General features: G+C 40.2%; 1 long non-coding RNA gene across 1 annotated transcript in view; it reads right to left on the bottom strand.

Moving 5' to 3' along the window:
• Nucleotides 1-16754, bottom strand: part of LOC135094409 (uncharacterized) — an 18717-nt gene extending 1963 nt beyond the window's left edge. Inside the window, exons 1-2 of the long non-coding RNA XR_010263794.1 lie at nt 16290-16754; nt 15902-15993 (exon numbers count right to left, since the gene is read on the bottom strand). This is a non-coding gene — a long non-coding RNA (uncharacterized LOC135094409). The remainder of the gene's footprint in view (nt 1-15901; nt 15994-16289) is intronic.
• Between the last annotated feature and the right edge of the window lie 652 nt (nt 16755-17406).

The following is a 17406-nucleotide window of genomic DNA, read 5'->3' on the forward strand; positions in this document are numbered from 1 at the left end:
AGAGAGAGAGAGAGAGAGAGGCTGTTCCTAATATACACACTATTAATTTTAGCTGAAATAGGAAAATGCTAGACTTCTAAAGTCGGGTATTAAATAGACGTATATGTAAAAGAATTACATTTTTTTAGAAAGGGCTGGAGATGGTTCCTTTATTTGAGCTGTATCATCATCACCGTCATCATTATCATCAGAATTATTGTTAGTGAGTCGAAATCGTTGTAGTGCGTGCCCAGTTCATAACACAAGGCGTGGCGTATCTGTCAGTGCAGTTAGGTAAGTATCAATATCACCTAAAAGTACGAGTATTTAGGTATGGCTCGCATGGGGGTCAAACCCATGACCTCGGCGTCATCAGCACGGCGCTCTAAACAACTGAGCTAATGGGTCTTGAAGCACCTTGGGGAGTGTAGAAGTTCTTCAGGAGTTATTTTCTTCATTGCGGTGATGGTGTTGGTGCTGGCGGTAGTGGAGGTGAAAGTGGTAATGTACTGCAATATTTATACTGTAATTATGAGGAAAGAGAGAGAAGAGAAGAGAGAGAGAGAGAATGGTCTTTAAGTAGCATAAGGATTATAACAAGGATGACAAACAAAATCCTCCAAAGCTGGTAATGAGGATAGGACTAGAATTAACGGCTTCAAGCTTGATTAAGTTAGATGAATAAAAATGATACTAAGAAATTTGTTCTCAGAATGGTAGATGCCTGGAATAAACTGGGTAATCAGTTTCCTGGTGTTGCAAGTCAACAGGAACCTTTTAAGCATTAGATAATTTTGAGGATAGGGATGATGGGTGGATATCTGTGGGTATGTTGTATGTAGGGACTACTGCGTAAAGGCCTATTGGATCCTTGCAGCTTCCATTACGTTCTTGTCTCTTAACAACAACAACAACAACAACAAAAAGACAGTTTAAAGAGATGTATCCATTCATCCCTCCTCCTTCTCCTCCTCCTCCTCCTCCTCCTCCTCCTCCTCCTCCTCTTCCCCCTCCTCCTGCCCCACTTCCCCCTCGCCAAGGACAGGTGTAACAGGTCGGACAGGTGAGGGCGTGAAGGAGTTTATAGCCATTTACTGTGGCGAAACCTCTCTCTTATTCTCCTTTCACCACTTTCTCTTCCTTCCCTTGGCTTCTGTTAAAACAAGATGGAAAATTTATACACCTGGAAAGTATTGTGTCAGAGGAGGCAGATTGTGAAAAGGAATTAAAGAAAAGAACAGTGCTGGCAAAAACTGATTTTATGAATATAAGAACTTTGTTGATAAATTTTGGCATAAAGATGGATTTGAAAATTAGGTTGTTGAAATGCTATGTCTGTTTAGTTATATGATTGTGAAATGTTAAAAAGAAAATTAAAAAGAAGTTAGAGTCTATGAAGATGTGGTTCCTAAGAAGAATGTAGAAGATTCCATGGACAGCAAGAGTAACTAATGAGGAAGTGCTTGCGACGTGCAGGAGTAGTGAGAGTTGATAAGAAGTAAAGAAGATGCAGTTACAGTTTTCTGGGAAACATCCTGAGAGCTGGAGGAATGAAAAGGGATTGCTTGATGGGGAACATTGATGGGAGAAAAGCAGGAGGAAGGCAAAAGAAAGATATATATGCAGACTTTGTTTGAAAGTATAAACATAAGATGGAACACCGTGGACTTGGTCAGGATGGCAGATAGGAGAAATGATTGCCGCTTCATGATCGCTAACGTCACATAACTAGCACTTCGATAAGGTAAGGTGTGGTAATCAGTATATGGTCACTGCCTCCACGCATCACGTCTCTAGTTCTTCTTCATCTTAGTGGACCCCTTAATGTATATAAATTTTTTTTTATCAGATTCTTACTCATAAAAATTTACTTGACTATGTGACATCGCCATTAGGGAAACTGTCTTTGTTTGCAGGATTTTTTAAATATTTATTTTCCTGATAATCACTCGGAGTTCTCTTTCTATATTCTAACTACTTCTGATAATAGCTATTTGTGTCATTGCTTTCCATGTTTACATAGTTTTCTCAATGTTATATTTTTACACTAATGATATTTTCATCGTAAGTCTGTAATCATTATTAACTTTTTTTTTTAATGCCATTTCCTCCCATATGTGTTCCCTGCCACTCTTTCCGTTCTCAGGTATCGCTACGTACATGTATAAGGCAACTTTCTGCCATCCGTCTCTCTAATCAATTGATTAGTGGAAGAGACACGTCTGTCTCTTCCACTGCACAGTCTAACCACTGATAACCGCCGACTAATGCTCGTGTTGAGATTGAGGGATCTTTTTCTAAATGGTCTACGAATGTTGGGATAAACGTGAAGTCCAAAACACACCACCTTGAGGTACGCTGCTCCTACTGCTCCATGATTACGAGTTTTTTTCAGTTTAGACTTCGCTCGCTTATCCACACTTTTGAATCATCACGAGAACACAACTTCGATGCTGCACCGTGTGTGGTTAATATTATCGAAGGCCTTGTGGAACGTCTTCTGCAGTTACATTGAACAGTATTAAACAGTATCGGAACATCCCACTTGGCGCGAGTATCTTGAGAGGACTCCACTTCGTGACTCAAGCACAGTCGGTTACTGTCACTCCTTGTTAAGCTGACGTGCATTCATTTTTCTCTCTTTGCAGTTAAGTCAAGGCACGTTTTCCAAGATTTGATTCCGTGAATGCCCAGCCGTCTCTTCAAGTTTGATGAAATGGTGTGGTGTAGGTTTGTTTAAAAAATTATATGATATGATCTTGAAAGGGACCACTGACAACAGAGCAGTGATGATTGATCAGTAGTAGTAGTAGTAGTAGTAGTAGTTGTTGTTGTTGTTGTTGTAATAGCAGCAACAGCACCACCACCACCATCACCACCAGGAGCATCAACAGTAGTAATGTAGTAGTAGTAGTTGTTGTTGTAATAGCAGCAACAGCACCACCACCACCACCACCACCACCACCAGGAGCATCAACAGTAGTAATTACACGTCTTCCACAGTTTAATGAAATGCTGAAGCTGAAGTAATTGACCGGTAACTATTTCATTTTATAACCCTCGCTAACAATGCATGTAGTTAACAGTGGCTGTGTTCCAGCCACCGAGCACCCAACCGAGCTTAAGCGAACACCCGCGCTGGACAGCACCGGACGGGGATACTCAGAAGGCAGCGATACATTATTACTGAGGGTTAAAAGCTAACGGGGGAAAAATGAACTGGCGGAGGTTTCAAGTTGTTTCCGTTATTTATTAGATTGCTATCGTGGATGTGACCATTTTTCGACTTCCGGATGCTTTTTTTTTTTTTTTTTTATTTATTCATTTGATTTTTCTTTTCTCTAACCTGCTTTATTTTGGCTTTTGTTTTGCAGGATTTGAAATGAAAAAAAAATTATCCACGTCTCTCTTTAATTATATAACAAAGGCTATTACGTAATTATTTTGAAAGTTAATGTTTCTCTTTACCTAATATACATATCGTCTTTTTTACGTAATATTTATGCTGTCTATTCTCTTTTCAAAGCTGAAGGTAAAAATGTCATTAATTCATCAGATCTCTCTTCTCGCACATAACAAAACCAATATTTACTTGCATACCACTTCAATAATATTTCTTTTTTGCATCATGTTTAACCGACGGCAGGAGTCGTGAATCATCTCTTCTCGTGGGAATATTGCTTCTTGTGACTGTATTTCTGGTCCTATTTTCGCAGAAGAACTATCTGAAATTGCTGTTGTTCGTTAAACATAAGGTTCTCGTGGGAATATTTTTTGTACCTGTATTTCTGGCTCCACTTTCTTCGTTTTTCGAGCGTTTCTTTCAGCTTTATATTGCAGACTGGCTGCTATTTTTAACCAAACTGCAATATGACGCTGAAAGGAACCATCGATAAAGCGAAAATAGGACCAGAAATACAGTCACAAGAAGCAATATTCCCACGAGAAGAGATGATTCACGACTCCTGCCGTCGGTTAAACATGATGCAAAAAAGAAATATTATTGAAGTGGTATGCAAGTAAATATTGGTTTTGTTATGTGCGAGAAGAGAGACCTGATGAATTAATGACGTTTTTACCTTCAGCTTTGAAAAGAGAATAGACAGCATAAATATTACGTAAAAAAAGTCGATATGTATATTAGGTAAAGAGAAACATTAACTTTCAAAATAATTACGTAATAGCCTTTGTTATATAATTAAAGAGAGACGTGATGGATATTTTTTTCCATTTCAAATCCTGCAAAACAAAAGCCAAATAAAGCAGTTTAGAGAAAAGAAAAATCAAATGAATAAATGAAAAAAAAAAAAAGAAGCATCCGGAAGTCGAAAAATGGTCACATCCACGATAGCAATCTAATAAATAACGGAAACAACTTGAAACCTCCGCCAGTTCATTGTTCCCCCGTTAGCTTTTAACCCTCAGTAATAATGTATCGCTGTCTTCTGAGTATCCCCGTCCGGTGCTGTCCAGCGCGGGTGTTCGCTTAAGCTCGGTTGGGTGCTCGGTGGCTGGAACACAGCCACTGTTAACTACATGCATTGTTAGCGAGGGTTATAAAATGAAATAGTTACCGGTCAATTACTTCAGCTTCAGCATTTCATTAAACTGTGGAAGACGTGTAATTACTACTGTTGATGCTCCTGGTGATGATGGTGGTGGTGGTGCTGTTGCTGCTATTACAACAACAACAACTACTACTACTACTACTACTGCTACTACTACTACTACTACTGATCAATCATCACTGCTCTGTTGTCAGTGGTCCCTTTCAAGATCATATCATATAATTTTTTAAACAAACCTACACCACACCATTTCATCAAACTTGAAGAGACGGCTGGGCATTCACGGAATCAAATCTTGGAAAACGTGCCTTGACTTAACTGCAAAGAGAGAAAAATAAATGCACGTCAGCTTAACAAGGAGTGACAGTAACCGACTGTGCTTGAGTCACGAAGTGGAGTCCTCTCAAGATACTCGCGCCAAGTGGGATGTTCCGATACTGTTTAATACTGTTCAATGTAACTGCAGAAGACGTTCCACAAGGCCTTCGATAATATTAACCACACACGGTGCAGCATCGAAGTTGTGTTCTCGTGATGATTCAAAAGTGTGGATAAGCGAGCGAAGTCTAAACTGAAAAAAACTCGTAATCATGGAGCAGTAGGAGCAGCGTACCTCAAGGTGGTGTGTTTTGGACTTCACGTTTATCCCAACATTCGTAGACCATTTAGAAAAAGATCCCTCAATCTCAACACGAGCATTAGTCGGCGGTTATCAGTGGTTAGACTGTGCAGTGGAAGAGACAGACGTGTCTCTTCCACTAATCAATTGATTAGAGAGACGGATGGCAGAAAGTTGCCTTATACATGTACGTAGCGATACCTGAGAACGGAAAGAGTGGCAGGGAACACATATGGGAGGAAATGGCATTAAAAAAAAAAGTTAATAATGATTACAGACTTACGATGAAAATATCATTAGTGTAAAAATATAACATTGAGAAAACTATGTAAACATGGAAAGCAATGACACAAATAGCTATTATCAGAAGTAGTTAGAATATAGAAAGAGAACTCCGAGTGATTATCAGGAAAATAAATATTTAAAAAATCCTGCAAACAAAGACAGTTTCCCTAATGGCGATGTCACATAGTCAAGTAAATTTTTATGAGTAAGAATCTGATAAAAAAAAATTTATATACATTAAGGGGTCCACTAAGATGAAGAAGAACTAGAGATGTGATGCGTGGAGGCAGTGACCATATACTGATTACCGCACCTTACCTTATCGAAGTGCTAGTTATGTGACGTTAGCGATCATGAAGCGGCAATCATTTCTCCTATCTGCCATCCTGACCAAGTCCACGGTGTTCCATCTTATGTTTATACTTTCAAACAAAGTCTGCATATATATCTTTCTTTTGCCTTCCTCCTGCTTTTCTCCCATCAATGTTCCCCATCAAGCAATCCCTTTTCATTCCTCCAGCTCTCAGGATGTTTCCCAGAAAACTGTAACTGCATCTTCTTTACTTCTTATCAACTCTCTCACTACTCCTGCACGTCGCAAGCACTTCCTCATTAGTTACTCTTGCTGTCCATGGAATCTTCTACATTCTTCTTAGGAACCACATCTTCATAGACTCTAACTTCTTTTTAATTTTCTTTTTAACATTTCACAATCATATAACTGAACAGACGTAGCATTTCAACAACCTAATTTTCAAATCCATCTTTATGCCAAAATTTATCAACAAAGTTCTTATATTCATAAAATCAGTTTTTGCCAGCACTGTTCTTTTCTTTAATTCCTTTTCACAATCTGCCTCCTCTGACACAATACTTTCCAGGTGTATAAATTTTCCATCTTGTTTTAACAGAAGCCAAGGGAAGGAAGAGAAAGTGGTGAAAGGAGAATAAGAGAGAGGTTTCGCCACAGTAAATGGCTATAAACTCCTTCACGCCCTCACCTGTCCGACCTGTTACACCTGTCCTTGGCAAGGGGGAAGTGGGGCAGGAGGAGGGGGAAGAGGGGGAGGAATACAAAGGAATATAAAGGAAAGCCAAACAGCAACAGACCTTTTGGTCCTTGCAAGGCTGTTTGGTAACTACTACTAACTAGCTACAGGGAAGAGAGACAGGACAGCATAGCAGAAGGCTCCTCCCCACCCACCACTCCCTCCAGCTTGTGCTGGCATGGAAATAGTTGGGAAAAGTACCATGCAGTATGGAAAAACTGCCATGGAAATTTTCATAGGAAAGGATGAAAGGAAGTTCTACTATTCGCCCTACGGTGAACTCTATATGCCTATCTGAAAGTTAATACAAGTTATATTAAAAGTGGTGTAGAATAAGAGTTTATTAGTGTATTTAGTAATTATTCGGACAAGAAGAGAGCTTGTTGGGGATTTGCTTTTAAATATTTGTCTATTTTATTTTTGAATGATTCAATAGTATTGCTGTTCACAATTTCGGCAGGAAGTTTATTCCATATATTTACTATACGATTAAAGGAAAAATGTTTTGCCTCGTGGGATTTAAAACGTTTGGGTATAATCTTGAATCCATTATTTCTTGTTAGGTTAGAATGGTAAAATATTTATGTGCATCAATGTTACTATAACCTTTGAAAATTTTGAACACTTCAATTAGGTCTCCTCTTATCCTCCGCTTTGTTAAACTAAATAGGTTTAGTTCTTCTAGTCATTCCTCATACGGCTTATTGCGCAATCTTGGAATAATCTTTGTGACTCTGCGCTGTATCTTTTCTAGTTTTTCAATGTCTTTTTTGTAGTATGGGGACCAAAACTGTACACAGTATTCTAGATGAGGGCGCACCAGTGAGTTATATAAGGCAAGTATAACCTTTTCTGATTTAAATTCAAAGGTTCTTCCAATGAACCCTACTAATTTATTTGCCGTCTCTACTGTTTCTGTGCAGTGTTGACTCGGCTTTAGGTCGTTTGACACGACGACCCCAAGATCTTTTTCTTTATCAGAACTTGACAGTGGCATGTTATTCATTACATATCTCGCCTGAACATTGTTGCTTCCGATATGTAGAGCTTTGCACTTTTCTATATTGAATCTCATCTGCCATTTTTCTGCCCAGCTTGTTAGTTTATTGAGGTCACACTGCAGTTCCTGCCATTGTGACACAGACGTTACTCTACTTGTTATTTTGGTGTCGTCTGCAAATTTACTTATTTTGCAGTTTATCCCTTCATCAATATCATTTATGTACATTATGAAGAGTACTGGTCCTAATACAGAGCCTTGAGGAACGCCGCTATTTACCTTATGCCACTCTGACTCTTTTCCATTAATCACAACACGCTGTTTTCTGTCAGAGAGCCAGTCTCTCAGCCATTTCAGGGTGTTTCCAGCAATGCCGTGAGCTTTTACTTTACTGATGAGTCTCTTATGGGGAATAGTGTCGAAAGCTTTCTGGAAATCAAGGTAGATAATATCAACAGCTTTTGTCTCGTCATACGAGTTAAATACTTCATAAAAGAAGTCTAGTAAGTTTGTTAAGCAGGAACGCCTGGTTCTGAAGTCGTGTTGCGAATCCTTTATGATTCTATTTTCTTCTAAATATTTAACAATTTTATCTCTAATTATTGTTTCCATCAGCTTGCACACTACTGAAGTGAGAGTGATCGGCCTGTAATTGGCTGGGAGAGATTTATTTCCTTTTTAAAGATTGGTGTGACATTTGCTAGTTTCCATTCGTGGGGAGGAGGAGGAGGAGGAGGAGGAGGAGGAGGAATGAATGGATACATCTCTTTAAACTGTCTTTTTGTTGTTGTTGTTGTTGTTGTTGTTGTTGTTGTGAAGGGTCAAGAACGTAATGGAAGCTGCAAGGATCCAATAGGCCTTTACGCAGTAGTCCCTACATAAAACATACCCACAGATATCCACCCATCATCCCTATCCTCACAATTATCTAATGCTTAAAGGGTTCCTGTTGACTTGCAACACCAGGAAACTGATTACCCAGTTTATTCCAGGCATCTACCATTCTGAGAACAAATTTCTTAGTATCATTTTTATTCATCTAACTTAATCAAGCTTGAAGCCGTTAATTCTAGTCCTATCCTCATTACCAGCTTTGGGGGATTTTGTTTGTCATCCTTGTTATAATCCTTATGCTACTTAAATACCATTCTCTCTCTCTCTCTCTCTCTCTCTCTCTCTCTCTCTCTCTCTCTCTCTCTCTCTCTCTCTCTTCTCTTCTCTCTCTTTCTTCATAATTACAGTATAAATATTGCAGTACATTACCACTTTCACCTCCACTACCGCCAGCACCAACACTACCACCGCAATGAGGAAAATAACTCCTGAAGAACTTGTAAACTCCCCAAAGTGCTTCAAGGCCCATTAGCTCAGTTTTTTTTTTTTTTTTATGTAGGAAGGATACTGGCCAAGGGCAACAAAAATCTAATAAAAAAAATGCCCACTGAGATGCCAGTCCCATAAAAGGGTCAAAGCAGTGGTCAAAAATTGGTGGATAAGTGTCTTGAAACCTCCCTCTTCAAGGAATTCAAGTCATAGGAAGGTGGAAATACAGAAGCAGGCAGGGAGTTCCAGAGTTTACCAGAGAAAGGGATGAATGATTGAGAATACTGGTTAACTCTTGCGTTAGAGAGGTGGACAGAATAGGGGTGAGAGAAAGAAGAAAGTCTTGTGCAGCGAGGCCGCGGAAGGAGGGGAGGCATGCAGTTAGCAAGATCAAAAGAGCAGTTAGCATGAAAATAGCGGTAGAAGACAGCTAGATATGCAACATTGCGGCGGTGAGAGAGAGGCTGAAGACAGTCAGTTAGAGGAGAGGAGTTGATGAGACGAAAAGCTTCTGATTCCACCCTGTCTAGAAGAGCAGTATGAGTGGAACCCCCCCAGACATGTGAAGCATACTCCATACATGGACGGATAAGGCCCTTGTACAGAGTTAGCAGCTGGGGGGGTGAGAAAAATTGGCGGAGACGTCTCAGAACACCTAACTTCATAGAAGCTGTTTTAGCTAGAGATGAGATGTGAAGTTTCCAGTTCAGATTATAAGTAAAGGACAGACCGAGGATGTTCAGTGTAGAAAAAAGGGGACAGTTGAGTGTCATTGAAGAAGAGGGAATAGTTGTCTGGAAGATTGTGTCGAGTTGATAGATGGAGGAATTGAGTTTTTGAGGCATTGAACAATACCAAGTTTGCTCTGCCCCAATCAGAAATTTTAGAAAGATCAGAAGTCAGGCGTTCTGTGGCTTCCCTGCGTGATATGTTTACCTCCTGAAGGGTTGGACGTCTATGAAAAGACGTGGAAAAGTGCAGGGTGGTATCATCAGCATAGGAGTGGATAGGACAAGAAGTTTGGTTTAGAAGATCATTAATGAATAATAAGAAGAGAGTGGGTGACAGGACAGAACCCTGAGGAACACCACTGTTAATAGATTTAGGAGAAGAACAGTGACCGTCTACCACAGCAGCAATAGAACGGTCAGAAAGAAAACTTGAGATGAAGTTACAGAGAGAAAGATAGAAACCGTAAGAGGGTAGTTTGGAAATCAAAGCTTTGTGCCAGACTCTACCAAAGGCTTTTGATATGTCCAAGGCAACAGCAAAAGTTTCACCAAAATCTCTAAAAGAGGATGACCAAGACTCAGTAAGGAAAGCCAGAAGATCACCAGTAGAGCGGCCTTGACGGAACCCATACTGGCGATCAGATAGAAGGTTGTGAAGTGATAGATGTTTAAGAATCTTCCTGTTGAGGATAGACTCAAAAACTTTAGATAGGCAGGAAATTAAAGCAATAGGACGGTAGTTTGAGGGATTAGAACGGTCACCCTTTTTAGGAACAGGTTGAATGTAGGCAAACTTCCAGCAAGAAGGAAAGGTAGATGTTGACAGACAGAGCTGAAAGAGTTTGACTTCCGAGGGTTTAGGCCAGCGAGGGCATGGAAAACATCATTGCGAAGAATTTTAATAGGTGGCATGAAGTAGTCAGAGGGTGGAGGAGAGGGAGGAACAAGCCCAGAATCGTCCAAGGTAGAGTTTTTAGCAAAGGTTTGAGCAAAGAGTTCAGCTTTAGAAATAGATGTGATAGCAGTGGTGCCATCTGGTTGAAGTAGAGGAGGGTAAGAAGAAGAAGCAAAGTTATTGGAAATATTTTTGGCTAGATGCCAGAAATCACGAGGGGAGTTAGATCTTGAAAGGTTTTGACATTTTCTGTTAATGAAGGAGTTTTTGGCTAGTTGGAGAACAGACTTGGCATGGTTCCGGGCAGAAATATAAAGTGCATGAGATTCTGGTGATGGAAGGCTTAAGTACCTTTTGTGGGCCACCTCTCTATCATGTATAGCACGAGAACAAGCTGTGTTAAACCAAGGTTTAGAAGGTTTAGGACGAGAAAAAGAGTGAGGAATGTACGCCTCCATGCCAGACACTATCACCTCTGTTATGCGCTCAGCACACAAAGATGGGTCTCTGACACGGAAGCAGTAGTCATTCCAGGGAAAATCAGCAAAATACCTCCTCAGGTCCCCCCAACTAGCAGAGGCAAAACGCCAGAGGCACCTTCGCTTAAGGGGATCCTGAGGAGGGATTGGAGTGATAGGACAAGATAAAGATATGAGATTGTGATCGGAGGAGCCCAACGGAGAAGAAAGGGTGACAGCATAAGCAGAAGGATTAGAGGTCAGGAAAAGGTCCAGAATGTTGGGCGTATCTCCAAGACGGTCAGGAATACGAGTAGGGTGTTGCACCAGTTGCTCTAGGACCTAGAGCAACTGGTGCAACACCAAACTCGTATTCCTGACCGTCTTGGAGATACGCCCAACATTCTTGACCTTTTCCTGACCTCTAATCCTTCTGCTTATGCTGTCACCCTTTCTTCTCCGTTGGGCTCCTCCTATCACAATCTCATATCTTTATCTTGTCCTATCACTCCAATCCCTCCTCAGGATCCCCCTAAGCGAAGGTGCCATGACCTAGAGTCTAGGTCATGGAGGATAGCAAAGTTGTAGGCTAGTTCACTAGGATGGTCAGTGAAGGGAGAGGAAAGCCAAAGCTGGTGGTGAACATTGAAGTCTCCAAGAATGGAGATCTCTGCAAAAGGGAAGAGGGTCAGAATGTGCTCCACTTTGGAAGTTAAGTAGTCAAACAATTTCTTATAGTCAGAGGAGTTAGGAGAGAGGTATACAGCACAGATAAATTTAGTATGAGAGTGACTCTGCAGTCGTAGCCAGATGGTGGAAAACTCAGAAGATTCAAGAGCGTGGGCACGAGAGCAGGTTAAGTCATTGCGCACATAAACGCAGCATCCAGCTTTGGATCGAAAATGAGGATAGAGAAAGTAAGAGGGAACAGAAAAGGGGCTACTGTCACTTGCCTCAGACACCTGAGTTTCAGTGAGGAAAAGAAGATGAGGTTTAGAAGAGGAGAGGTGGTGTTCTACAGATTGAAAATTAGATCTTAAACCGCGAAAAATGTTTAGAGCGCCGTGCTGATGACGCCGAGGTCATGGGTTTGACCCCCATGCTAGCCACACCTAAATACTTTTAGCTGATATTGATACTTACCTAACTGCACTGACAGATACGCCACGCCTTGTGTTATGAACTGGGCACGCATTACAACGATTTCGACTCACTAACAATAATTCTGATGATAATGATGACGGTGATGATGATACAGCTCAAATAAAGGAACTATCTCCAGCCCTTTCTAAAAAATATAATTCTTTTACATATACGTCTATTTAAAACCCGACTTTAGAAATCTAGCATTTTCCTATTTCAGCTAAAATTAATAGTGTGTATATTAGGAACAGCCTCTCTCTCTCTCTCTCTCTCTCTCTCTCTCTCTCTCTCTCTCTCTCTCTCTCTCTCTCTCTCTCTCTCAACATCCCTGAGGTCATTACAGTAACAAATGTTCCTCATAAACACTCTCTCTCTCTCTCTCTCTCTCTCTCTCTCTCTCTCTCTCTCTCTCTCTCTCTCTCTCTCTCTCTCTCTCTCTCTCTCTCTCTCAACATCCCTGAGGTCATTACAGTAACAAATGTTCCTCATAAACACTCTCTCTCTCTCTCTCTCTCTCTCTCTCTCTCTCTCTCTCTCTCTCTCTCTCTCTCTCTCTCTCTCGGCTCCGAAGCGACGATGACAAAAAAAAAAGGTGATATACAAGAGGCAAAACTTGTCTTCTTTATAAGCTGTGGGGTGACAACGGAGAGAGAGAGAGAGAGAGAGAGAGAGAGAGAGAGAGAGAGAGAGAGAGAGAGAGAGAGAGAGAGAGAGAGAGAGAGAGAGAGAGAGACAACTGTAATATTTTCAAGATTATTATTATTATCATTATTTTTATTATGGTTAGCAGTAGTAGAAGTTGTAGTAGTAGTAGTAGTAGTAGTAGTAGTAGTAGTAGCAGCTCTCGTCTATTTCTGTAAAGTAACACAGAATGGTAGTTACTTACCTATTCAATTACAATTTCTTTTTTCTCATTATTAATAGTAAGCAATCTTTATCAGTTACTGTGTACATTGGATTTATCAATCTCTCTCTCTCTCTCTCTCTCTCTCTCTCTCTCTCTCTCTCTCTCTCTCTGCGCCGTATCGTAAATTAGCCCTTGTTTCCGGCGTCGATAAAGGTAAAAGCTCGCTCCACTATGGCTCCCTTCCCTCATTGGATAAAAGAGAACCCGTTAAGCGACACTTCCACCAATCACGTGTCTCCTTTGAAGTCCTCGTTTTCTTTTGGATGAGGGAGGCGCAGGGGAAGAGAAAATAAGTGAGAGCTTCTGTAAACTGTAAATTAATAAAGGAAAGCATAATGATGCAAATTTTGAAACTGGTAAGAGACTGTGAATGTAAGAAATTATAATGGTGATAGCAATAAAATTATAATGGTGATAATAATAAAGTGTTATGCGTGGAGGAAACCACACAAGGGCACAAAGAAGTGGAAAATAATAATAATAACAAGAACAATAATAATAATAATAATAATAATAATAATAATAATAATAATAAGGTTGCTAAGTTGCCGGTGAAAAGAATGTAATGATTAAATAAAAAAAAAAGGAAGGAAAAAGTGAGATTAAGATATTTGAAAAAAGAAAGCAAATTGAAAGTAACAATATGAAGAATGCAATGAATGAAATTGATGAAGATTAAGACAAAGATTAACACAGAAAATAATGAAACGAACTTGTAACGCGTGTTTGTGATAAAAATAACGTAAATTTTGCAGACCATCATAATAAATGCAAGCAGCAACAGACTGAAATTATGAAAAAATCTAATAAATCAAATATTAATGTCATAAATGAAGTAAAAGGTAAAAAAAAAAAAAAAAAAAAAAAAAAAATATATATATATATATATATATATATATATATATATATATATATATATATATATATATATATATATATATATATATATATATATATATATATATATATATATATATATATATATATATATATAAACCAAACATATAACCCGTGAAAACTATTACAATTACAAATTAAGATTTTGGATGGCAGAGTGGTCAGTCAGCGGAGGAGAGCAAAGAGGACCGAGAACACCGGGCTGGAGCAAGACTTGTAGTGGGATTACTGAGGTGTGACACGGGAGAGCGCGGTTCAAGACGAGATGAGCGGAGAGAAAGATGGCAGAGAAGTACCAGAACGTGTGCTTCATTAGACTGACAACTGTTGCTGCTGGTAATAGTGGTGATGGTGGTGGCAGTGTTGGCGGATGATTAACTGTTTCCACCACCACCACCACCACCACCACCACCACTGTTTCTTATTGTAGCTACAACCTTTCCCAGTACTCGTTCGCTTCCCTGCACATGTGTAGCCAAGCAGGCAACTACAACAACGTCAAAACCAACCCTCCACCTTCCCACTACCACCATCACCGCCGCCGCCAAAGTCTCTCTCTCTCTCTCTCTCTCTCTCTCTCTCTCTCTCTCTCTCTCTCTCTCCCTTCCCATCCCTTCCCCAACACATGTATGAAAGAAGTAAGTGTTATCAGTAGAAACAATCCATGTCTCTTCACCTTAAACACTTCATTTTTTTTATTTCCATTTTTTGTAAATGTTAGCGAGAAACCGTAGGGTTATCAACGTGTCAAAGGCTAGAGAGAGAGAGAGAGAGAGAGAGAGAGAGAGAGAGAGAGAGAGAGAGAGAGAGAGAGAGAGAGTAAACGGTTCTGGCCAAGATGCTATTTTGTCTGTAGTGTCACGCTCGGAATGTCCCGCCATATTATCTATAAGTAGAATATACTGTTAAGTATTCATCATTCTGTCATCGGTCACCACATTTTTTTTTTTTTATGTAGGAGGGACACTGACCAAGGGCAACAAAAATCCGATAAAAAAAATGCCCATTGAAATCCCAGTTCCATAAAAAGGGTCCAAAGCTGTAGTAAAAATTGAAGGATAAGTATCTTGAAACCTCCCTCTTGAAGGAATTAAAGTCATAGGAAGGTTGAAATACAGAAGCAGGCAGGGAGTTCCGGAGTTTACCAGTGAAAGAGATGAATGATTGTGAATACTGGTTAACTCTTGCGTTAGAGAGGTGGACAGAATAGGGATGAGAAAAAAGAAGAAAGTCTTGTGTAGCGAGGCCGCGGGAGGAGGGGAGGCATGCAGTTAGCAAGGTCAGAAGAGCAGTTAGCATGAAAATAGCGGTAGAAGACAGCTAGAGATGCAACATTGTGGCGATGAGATAGAGGCTGAAGACAGTCAGTTAGAGGAGAGTTGATGACTTGTGCCAGTCATCACACATACTCCTCACTGCCTCAACCTTTCACCATAATCATTATCACCATCATTAAGTTTAACCATCTCTACTTATTTTTCTTATCTGCCTGTTGATTTCATACCACATCAGGAAAACTAACCTAACCTAACCTAGCCTAACTCCAGTCTTCTTATTGTCTCTCCGCTGTCTATCTACTGCATGCCAAAAATTTCTAACGTAATCTAATTTAACCTAATCTTCTAAATTAATCTCTCCATCTAGTTCTTTATCTAGCCTGCCTCTTTCTTTATCATTTCTATATTGTCATTCTTGCCTCGCCGTCTCTAACTTTCTCCTCATTTCACTGCCAGGTGTCTGTCTTTCATTCTCCACAACTCCCATCACTCTTTCATCCGATACTGCTGACATCTCAACCTTTTGTGTCCTCTCTTTCTTCTTTTCCCAGGTCCTTCCTTCATCTATCTCAGCATTATCATCACCATCACCATCATCATTGGTCATTGTGGTTCCACAGTGCACTTTGATATAATTAAAGTGGTAAATTAGAGAGTTTTAAATTTATTTTCTTCCTCCTCCAGGCTTTCTTCCCGCAGTAGCACACACCTAGACATACACACAGCACACGTTCAATACCATCACGTACCACACACTCTCTCAGCCTTACCTCCAGAAATGCTCCTCAAAACCAGGGCAGCCGTCCCCGCAGCGCACACAGCGGGGGTGCACGGTGTCCTCCATCGCAGAGGCTTCGTCGTGCTGTGGAATGGAAAGAAGAGAGAAGGTTATGGTCTGTGATATGCTAAGGAGTGGCAGTATTAAATGCTTACTTCTCTCAAGTCTATTTTCAAATTCCACAGCGATGATTTACGGGGGTTTTCTTGGGTGTTTAGAATTTCTAATGATGTTGCAGAATCGCTGTTAAATTATTTTGGAGTCGTGAAAACACACTTGAAAACCTTAATAATTTTCATTACAGGCTGCTGAATATGAGGGAAAAGACAAGGAAGTTTTAAAAGTATGGTCCCATACATGTCACTGTCCTTGAGCCTTACAAGATTCTATTGCTTGCTTGGGTGTAGAAGACGAGTTAGGCAGAGGCGCACAGCCTTGCCACATGCCGCCACTGTCACCATCAATCATTCAAATTTTTGTGTCTCGAGATCTTGAGACTCCATTTTTAATACCGTTCGTTAAAAGGACTGAAGAGATTCAACAATCTAACAGACTTATTAAATGGAAAACAAAGAGAATAAAATTGCTACGTATGAGTCTGGCAACACTTGCTTCCCGACTCACAGGCGACACCACACGCCAGGTTAAGTGACGCGAAGCTCACTAGCAATTCTTTCACTGCCCACCAATAATGATACACGTCCGTATGCACTCATTACCAGCCCAACATACTTGCCGGGCCACTGGGAACAAGCTTTAGTTAAAAATTCGGTGGCCCTGTTTCACCTTGACCACAAATAAAATATGCAAGACGAACTAGAGATACGATCCACTTAGTCTGGCAGCAGCATTCTACTGACGATTTGTTCACTGACTCGCATCTCTTCGGTACAGTTTCGAAACCGTTCTGTACTAGAAAACAAAACAGTATTGAGCTACGATAGACCGTATTTAGGGTTATAACAAGAACAGTGAGCGAATACAAGGGAATGCAAAAGAAAAATAGCAACATACCTTGAAATGCTTACTGTGATGTTTGTATCACTATCCTACACAAACTACTAGTAGAAGAGGCAAGATGGCAAAGTCAAAGTGAGGAGGAGGAGGAGGAGGAGCAGAAGCAGGAGGAGGAGGAAATAGGAGAATAGATCCTATAAAGAAAAGAAAAAAGAAAGAAAGTAATAGAAAGAAAAAAGAGAAAGAAAGAAAGATGTAACTACGGAGAAGGAAAAGAGAGAGAGATACATGCGATCACATATGAATAAATATAAAAAAAAACATAAGCATTATAACACAGGAAGTCGAGCAGACAGTCACTACCACCACCCCTGCCATGCTCCAGCCACTCATCTGTCCATAATGAAACCCACTGTAATTGTCTCGAGTCATCTGTACTCATGCTTATACCGGAGCCGCTTAGCCTCACTCAGATATTTGAATCACCAAGCCATACAGTCGCATACAGCTTTATTTTACTACTAATTAACCAAGAGAGAG

Source organism: Scylla paramamosain, chromosome 45, assembly GCF_035594125.1.
Source record: "Scylla paramamosain isolate STU-SP2022 chromosome 45, ASM3559412v1, whole genome shotgun sequence".
Taxonomy (NCBI): Eukaryota; Metazoa; Arthropoda; class Malacostraca; order Decapoda; family Portunidae; genus Scylla; species Scylla paramamosain.